A 9,753-nucleotide genomic window follows, 5' to 3' on the forward strand; every position below is an offset into this window, starting at 1 on the left:
GAGCCTTTAATCACTAACTGTGGTGGTGTGGGCACACTATGAATGCAAATATGAGTGGAAGCAAGGCTGGCCAGAGGGGTCTGAGTCCTTGACTGCAACGCCCCTCAGGGGCTGTGAGGTACTGGCTGTGCATCAAGTCTGGTGTGAGGAGGGCAGTTTCCCCCTTCTGACCTGACACATAAAGCCTTTGTAACTGCCTAGAGTCAAGCCTGAAAAATCATACATAGATTGTTTTGGCCAGGAACTGGACTTCTCAATTTCACTTAGATCTATCCAAATTTCTGGCAGGTGCTTTGACTGACTTTCTATGTCTCCTCCTACTTAAATGTGCAAAATACCTTCCTGATTTCTTTAAGGTCTTGGATTCTTGCTTCTATTTGTGACTAATGCTATCAGAGGGCAAATGAGGCTTTTTAAGCCACTGAAAAAGAAACAAATGTACTTTGGTGGAATGGCAAGTGCAAGGAGATTAGGATGTGAGCTCCTAACAGGCTTCAAGTACAAAGTTGCTTCGATTCCCTGGGGCTTAGTTTCTCCTTCCCATTGTCTTCTGACCTCATGCATATGTATACAGTATGAATAAGTGAAATACACCTCATGTTGTAGGTCAGCAGCTCTGAGTAAATATTTTTGAGTGCATCAATAAAAGGATAACAGTGTGCACTTGGAAGTCCACTGATCATTCCAACAGAACACGTGGACGTACAGTTTAGGAGCAAATTATTAAATGTCAAGATGTACATCAATTAGAAAAATAGAAAATAAAAACCCTTGCTCCATAAACACTCATATCAATAGATTTTTTTTCTAGTATCCTAAAACAAAATTTCTACTTATTTGCAATTTACCATCCCTTAGAGGAAAATTTAGCAAGGGTAAATCACATTTAAGTGGGCACTCAATTTGTGTACTGACATTTACTGAGAGCAAGTTTTTAAAAACTCAGGTTCTGTGCTATGTGCAAATAACTCAGTAACAGAGATATCCAAGGCAGGCTTGTCTTTTATGCTTCAGGCTCAAAAACTCAACCTTCTTCTGTGCATCTGTATCTGAATGTCCCACAGACACGGCAAACCCAACATATCTGACTTCAAATCCTTCATCTTTTCTCCTAATATTCTCAGCTCCCCAAACTATGTAACAAGAAGATTTTCTTTCTTCACTTCTTTTACTTTGGGAATGGTACACCAATGTGTGCATTAACTTCATATTGTTGTAAGACTTCCTCCCTAGTGCAGCTAAGAACAGGGTCCTTGTCACAGGACCGTGAGAGATTAGGCTGGCAGACATTTTGAAGGGTGAGAAAAATGGGATTTATTGGGCAAAAAGGTAAAAAACGGGAAACAGATTCTTTCAGCAAAGCGAAAGTCCTGCTAGCTGGCTTCCCACCTCACAGATTGAATCCCAGCTTCCAGGAACAGGAGAGGAGAGGCCAGGCTCTTCCCCACTGCAAATGGCACGAACTTCCCAAGGCTCCAGCCCAGCGGGCCCTCCTCCCAGCACGCAGGCCAGTTGGAGATTCTCCAGTGGCCCCTTTTATACTTGTCTGTCTCAATATATTAATATTAGAAATATCGAAATGGATGGAGCATGCAGCTCCATTTGTTTCAGTCTTGTTTTATGTCCTTCTACATAAAGCATAGCTTTCTTCTTGTAGATCTTATACATCTTTATTAAAATTGGACCTAGGTATGTTTTAGAGCTCTGGACACTGAAAAGTGACTCTTTTCTTTTTCTCTTTTTAAATTATTTTGAATTTGTTATTCTTAAGAATAAAAGCCATAGAATTTTGACATCGTATCTCAGTCTAAGTGGCACTTTTCTGAGTCTTCCATGGTCATCTAATCCATGGGGCTCCCCCTGTGTTTCTCTCTGCCTGTTTTACAACCTGTTTTAATTTTATCACAGCGTTCATCATCTAACATTTTACTGATTTATAAAACTTGTTTATTACCTATTTATCTCCCATTAGAATCGAAGCTTCTATTCACCTCTGAGTTTCTAGCACTCCAAATAATGTCTGGCATAAAATAACTGCTGAATTATATTTAAATAAAATATAGATGAATTTATGTGTATTTATTGTATAAAGCATCATTTTTATATACGTTCTATTACTACCCCATTCGAATTTTTGTCTTTAAAATTTCGATTAAAATTATTTGTTCTGTTCTGGATATATAATCACAGCATCTGAAAATACATTTTGTGTCTCATTATATTTACACTGATTATTTGGTTTAACTTTCCTCTCTGGCTCTATGTGCTAAAGACATCAAAACTATGGACTATATGTGGTGATGCCAAAGTTGCCTGTCTTGTTTCAGATTTCAATGGGAGTAGTTTTATTATTTCACTATTTATGTCAGTGTTCACTGCTAATAATTGCGAATTGTTGGCCTTTGAGCTGACTTATTCAAAGAAAAGACTGCTAGAGTCTATCAAGTGATTTTTCAGCATCTATTAAATTAATCATATGGGTTTTTCTTAAATGTAAGGTATTATGGTTATAGCTTTTTCTGTTGGTAAACCATGGTTATATCCCTGAAATAAACTCTCAAATTTTATGTGTTAGGCTTCTAACATGCTGTTGGGCTTAGTTTAAAAACATTTTCTTTAGAATTATTATACCTATATTAGTAAGTTAAACTGAACTATAATTTTCCTTCTTTTTACGATTGTTCTTAGGTTTGGATAATAAAGTTTTACTATCATCACAACATGAATTGAGGACTTCTTCATTTTTTTCCTGTGGGCTAGAATAGAATAACATTGACAGTATTTTCTCTTTAAAGTTTAAGTAGAAGTCAACTCTAAAAACATATGGTTTTATGTAATTAATCTCCGCTTGTTGTGCAAGGATATAGGATGGAAATTTTACAAAACTAAAATGCCATTGATTGTAAGATTCTCCATTATTTTCTTACCCCTGAGGAAAATAATGTCGTTATGTTACATATTTTTTATTACATAATTTTTTATAGTTATTGAAGTAACTAACATTTTAGATATGTAGGAAGAAATCTTATATGTGATTTTTGTGCATAAATAAAAAAGAACTGAAGATAAATAATTTGGTTAAAGTTTTCCTAAAAACCGCTCACATTCAGAGTTGACTGTTCTGAATTCTTTTGTTCTCTATTTGAATCATCAATGTCTATATTGGCTGCACTGGCAAAGTTATTTACTTTTTTATTTACTTGTGTTATATAATTCTCAGTGGAAGGACACACAATGTGTTTTGGTTTTAAACTCAAAATTTTACCACTATTCATGTTTCCCATTCTTGCTCTATGACCTGCTCTCAGAAAACTTAAAATCGGTCATTTTCACTTGTCTATGATATTCTCACATAGAAATTTTTCTTGAAATTTGCATTTAAGCTTAGCTTCTCAGTAAGACTTTATTTCTTAATAAAGGGATTTCAGGCTTCAGCAGGCGTGTTAGATAAAACTTATTTGAGCTTTATCATCCCAAATCGAATAAATAAAACGCTTCTCTGCCTCTCCTTCCCACCCATGGTGATAACCAGCAACTTCTTTTCCAAACTTCCTGTCAAACTAAGGCTCTCACCAAATAAAAACAAAAAAACCTGTTGTGATCTTGCCTGAAGAAGAGATTGAGGCCTCATGGAGCGAACGAGGGCAGCATATTATCTCTAGGTGTTTGGCAAATGCTCAGATTCATGACTAAATTTTTCAATTCAGTCTATATCTTCTGTCCTATCCCTTTAAGAGGAAGCTAAAGGCAGATAATTTTGGTGGACTCTATTTATCTTCATGGAGAAAGGTACACATCGTTAGCAATTTTTTTTGCCAGCTATTCAGATTGTAGCAGACCCTGCCTATGTTGTTGGTCCTAAAAGTTTATTTTCTCCTTACTATCCTCCTTGAATTTTGTCAAGATCTGGAGATTGTAAGTTCCTCAACAGTGACATGAAATAAATAAGTCTGAGATGGTAAGCATCAGGGCCCTTTCTACTCAGAAAAGAAGGCTTTGGAGTTATTTTTAGACCCTCTTTTCTGCTGCACTTATCTATAGTTCTACTTTTATGTCAACACCATGTCTTGATTTGTTGTTCTCTTACCTTTTAACTCTTTAATATTTATTTTTCTAAATGCATCTTTCTATTTATTTATTGAATATAAAAAATCCTACTATAATACTTACGTAAAATTGGTATACTGGTAATTTGCATTAAAGTAAATATTCATAATATTTAGTTTTTCATTCAGCAACAAGATTTTCTTATTTGTTTAAACAACCTTGTGGGCCAGGCCCAGTGGCTCATGCCTATAATTCTGGTGCTTTGGGAGGCTGAGGCAGGAGGATCACTTGAGGCCAAGAGTTTGAGACAAGCCTGGGCAACACAGTGAAGCCCATGTCTCTGCCAAAAAAAAAAAAAAAAATGGAAAATTTAGAAAAGCCAGGCATGGTGGTGCAGCTGCAGTCCCAGATACTCAAGAGGCCGAGGCAGGATGGTCACTAGTGCCTAGGCGTTCAAGGTTATACTGAGCTATGGTCATGCCACTGCACACCAGCTTGGGCAACAAAGTGAGAATTTGTCTCAAAAAACAACAACAAAAATGACCACAAAAAATAAAGGAATGACATTGATAATAATATAATTTGAGACTAGTTTCTCTCCAAAAGTTTTCAGATCTCTCTCTTTGAGTTTATCCCTAAGTATTTTACAATTTCCTTTCTTTATTTTCTTATTGAAAATAAAATCTCTGTTCTGTAATTATTTCTTGTATAAGTTTTAGCCTCACCTCTGATTGATAATGAATTTAATCCTCTGAATGACAATTATTACTAAAGAACAAGCAACTTCTGGGCACCAAGTTTCAGGTGTGGTCTGGGGTCCAATCAGTGAGACCAAGGAGTACTCCCGGGGAACCTCCTGTGGCCTTTAGCTGGGTGCTGGAAACTTATCCAGGATTTGTTTCACCAGATAAGGCTTTCAGCTTTCTATGTGTAAGTAGTTTGCTGTTGATATGGGACAACATCGTTGGTGACCAGTGCCAAGGTCTGAGCATGGCCTGGTCTTTTCAATGTGCCCACAGCCACATGGCTCTAGTTACTTATTTTTCTTCCTCTTTTGTCAATGCTCATTGCTAAAGGAAATTGTCCATTTTCTTCTTTTTTATCAGTTGCTACTTAGAAGGCACAGGTCAATGTCTCATCCAACTCTCAATCTCCCAGTTCCTAACACTACCTCACATAAAGATGACTCCGTATACAGACTTTGCACAATGAAATGCACAGAAGCAGAAAGGATCATTGACTTATAAACTATCAGATCTGACAATTCTGTTAGGTCCACAGAAATTCCAGATCTTAGCTTGTCACTCTCTTGGTTAAAATAGACAAAAACAAACAAAACAAAACAAAAAAACTCTCATTTTTTTCTCTACCTTTTTAATAGAGTTCCTGAATTCTTGATTTAATCATCGACCACTCACAATTCTACCCTTATCTGCCTATTCAGATTTTGTAGACAGCTTAGGCTGCCATAACAAAATATCCATAGGCTGGGTAGCCTACACAATAGAGATTTATTTTCTGACAGCTCTGGAGGCTAGAAAGCATAAGATCAATTTTCTGGCAAGGTAGGCTTTATTCTTAGACCTCTTTTCTTGGCTCACAAGAGGCCATCATTTCACTGCGTGCTGACATGCTCTCTTCTTTGTGTGTGCTCAGAGGGTGTTCAAGCTCCAGTGTCTCTTCTTATAAAAGCACTAATCCTGTCATGAGGGTCCCACACTCATGATCTCATCTAACTTTAATTACCTCCTAAAGACCTCATCTTTAAATACCATCACTGTAGGGGTTAGACCTTCAACCTGAATTTGGGGGGAACACAAACATTCAGTCCATAGCACCAGCCTTACACACAACAGAACCACTCCTCTCCTTATCTCCTGTCCTTTTTCAAGTTCACGCCCTTTTAAGCGAGTCCATCTCCCCACAAGCAGTTATGTCAGTCTGCATAGCTCTGACAGGACCATGAACTGGCTGAGGCTGGACAGCACAGCAGATATGAGGAAGCTAAGGAGTCAGGGCATTGCAGAGGGACTTGAAAACAGAAATCAATTTGAGCTTGTAAGGTTGTGTTTTCACTTCCTTCCTGCAGCCCAGGACAAAGCCTCAGATGTTGAGAGGGAGCTGGCTCTGCCCTAGGGCTATGATAATTAATGTCCTTTCTACTAATCACAGAATAAGGACCTTGCCAACCTTTTCTCTCAGGAAGACTCCCTGGCAGTTTCCCAAGACTCTTCTAGTTTCTCCAAACTGAGCTCCACACAGCTCTGTAACTGAGGGCAGATGATACATGGCGGGCTTGTACCTGATGGCTACTTGCAGGATGCCACCTCTTAAATCACCTGCTCCTTCAGGACAAGGGCTATGTCCTTCTCTTTAATAATAAGTTGTAGTGAAATAAGCACAGACCTTGGACTTAGCTATTAATTCAAACCTCCAACTTGGCAATCAAAAGCTGTGTGATACTTGACAAGGTAATTTATTTCTCTGAATCCCAGTATTATCTTCTATAAAAGCAGAAACATAATACTTAACAATTGAAATAATTTATTATACACATTTGATCTATCGTAGCACATCTACGACACAAAAAATGGTTGGGAACCTCTGAGCCCCTTTCTTTTCTCCTTTCTCCCTCTGCCTTGTAAGATGGTGAGTGTAGAATCAATCTTTGTTGTATGAACAATGGAATTAGGGTAGGGAATAGGAAAATAAAAAAAATTTGATTTGAGACTTTGAGCTTATGGAGTCATTAAAAAGTACTTTAATATCTCCTACTACATATTTTGGCTACAAGTTAGTTTTTCTCTGGCTAGAAAGCATCATCTAGTAGGGACCTATCCCTCCTTCTCAATTATTTTTAAATTTTTAATTTTTTTTATTATACTTTAAATTCTGGGGTACATGTGCAGATCTTGTAGCGTTGTTACATAGGTATACACATGTCATGATAGTTTGCTGCCTCCATCCCTGGTCACCCACTTTAGGTATTTCTCCTAATGTCATCCCTCCCTGGTCTCCCCACCCTATTTATACCTCCCCTAGTCCCTCACCCCTCAACAGACCCCAGTGTGTGATGTTCCCCTCCCTGTGTCCATGTGTTCTCATTGTTCAACACCCTCTTATGAGTGAGAACATGTGGTGTTTTGGTTTTCTGTTCTTGTGTCAGTTTGCTGACAATGATGGTTTCCAGATTCATCCATGTTCCTAAAAAGGATATGAACTCACCCTTTTTATGGCTGTGTAGTATTCCATGGCATATATGTGCCACATTTTCTTTATTCAGTCTATCATTGATGGTCATTTGGGTTGGTTCCAAGCTTTTGATATTGTAAACAGTACTGCAATGAACATATGTGTGCTTGTGTTTTTGTAACAGAACAATTTATAATCCTTTGGTTATATACCCAGTAATGGGATTGCTGGGTCAAATGGTATTTCTATTTCTAGATCCTTGAGAAATCACTACACTGTCTTCCACAATGGTTGAGCTAATTTACACTGCCACCAACAGTGTAAAAGCGTTCCTATTTCTCCATATCATCTCCACCATCTGTTGTTTCCAGAATTTTTAATGATCACCATTCTAACTGGCATAAGGTGGTATCTCAATGTGGTTTTGATTTGCATTTCTCTAATGACTAGTGATGAGGAGCATTTTTTCATATGTTTGTTGGCTGCATAAATGTCTTCTTTTGGAAAGTGTCTGTTCATATCCTTTGCCCACTTTTGATGGGGTTGTTGTTTTTTTCTTGTAAATTTGTTTTAGTTATTTTTAGATTCTGGGTATTAGCCCTTTGTCATTTAGATTCTGGATATTAGCCCTTTGTCAGATGGGTAGCTTGCAAAAATTTTTTCCCATTCTGTTGGTTGCCAGTTCACTCTAATGATTGTGTCTTTTGCTGTGCAGAAGCTCTAGAGCTTAATTAGATCCCATTTGTCTATTTTGGTTTTTGTTGCCATTGCTTTTGGCGTTTTAGTCATGAAGTCCTTGCCTTTGCCAATGTCCTGAATGGAATTCCCTAGGTTTTCTTTTAGGGTTTTTAATGGTGTTAGGTCTTATGTTAAAATCTTTAATCTATCTGGAGTTAATTTTAGTGTAAGGTGTCAGGAAGGGGTCCAGTTTCAGCTTTCTGCACATGGCTAGCCAATTTTCCCAACACCATTTATTAAACATGGAATCCTTTCCCCATTGCTTGTTTTTGTCAGGTTTGTCAAAGATCAGATGGTTGTAGATGTATGGCGTTACTTCAGAGGCCTCTGTTCTGTTCCATGGTCTACATTTCTGTAGGCTTCATCCCGGGGATGCAAGGCTGGTTCAACACACACAAATCTATAAATGTAATCCATCACATAAACAGAACCAAAGACAAAACCACATGATTATCTCAATAGATGCAGAGAAGGCCTTAGACAAAATTCAACATGGCTTTATGCTAAAAACTCTCAATAAACTAGGTGTTGATGGAATGTATCTCAAAATAATATAAGCTATTTACAACAAACCCACAGCCAATATCATACTGAACAGGCAAAAACTGGTAGCATTCCCTTTGAAAACTGGCACTAGACAAGGGTGCCCTCTCTGACCATTCCTATTCAAGGTTGTATTGGAAGTTCAAGCCAGAGCAATCTGGCAAGAAAAAGAAGTAAAGGGCATTTAATTAGGAAAAGAGGAAGTCAAATTTTCTCTATTTGCAGACGACATGATTGTATATTTAGAAGACCCCATTGTCTCACCCCAGAATCTTCTTAAGCTAATAAGCAACTTTAGCAAAGTCTCAGGTTACCAAATCAATGTGCAAAAATCACAAGCATTCCTATACACCAATAACAGACAAACAGAGAGCCAAATCATGAGCAAACTCCCATTCACAATTGCTACAAAGAGAATAAAATACCTAGGAATACGGCTAACAAAGGATGTGAAGGACCTCTTCAAGGAGAATTATAAACCATTGCTCAAGGAAATAAGAGAGGACACAAACAGATGGAAAAACATTCCATGCTCACGGTTAGGATGAATCGATATTGTGAAAATGGCCTTACTGCCCTAAGTAATTTATAGATTCAATGCTATCCCCATCAAACTACTATTGAACTTCTTCACAGAACTGGAAAAACCCACCTTAAACTTCATATGGAACCAAAAAGGAGCCTGCATAGCCAAGACAATCCTAAGCAAAAAGTACAAAGCTGGAGGCATCATGCTACCTGACTTAAAACTATACTACTAGGCTATTGTAATCAAATCAGCAAGGTGCCGGTACCCTCCTTCTCATTTTATAGGGGGAGATCTCTGCAGATTGAGCCAGATAATTGTGTTCCTAATCTCACCTTGACAATTTCAAAGGCCTGTTTCATGTTCAAAGATGAATGACGGTTTTCAGAAAGAAATTTAAACAATATTTATGGAGCACATATTATTATGTTGCTTGCAATGTTTTAGACATTAGGGACAAAGGATAAATAAGGCTTGGTTCCTGTCTGTAGAATCTCACAATTTTGATCAAGACGGTTATGAATATGAAATAAATACAAATAACGTATAATTTTCTGTGATGGAGATACTTATTAAGTCACGGACAGCAGAGAAAAGAGGGTAATGACTGCCTGTGGCTAGTAAGGGGTGTAGACAACTCTTCACATAAATCTCCTCTGAGTAAGCCTGGCAGGATACAGAGGAACTTATCAAAGGGACTCACGGTA

This window comes from Sapajus apella, unplaced genomic scaffold (assembly GCF_009761245.1).
Source record: "Sapajus apella isolate SASKATOON/1434 unplaced genomic scaffold, GSC_monkey_1.0 scaffold31, whole genome shotgun sequence".
Lineage (NCBI taxonomy): Eukaryota > Metazoa > Chordata > Mammalia > Primates > Cebidae > Sapajus > Sapajus apella.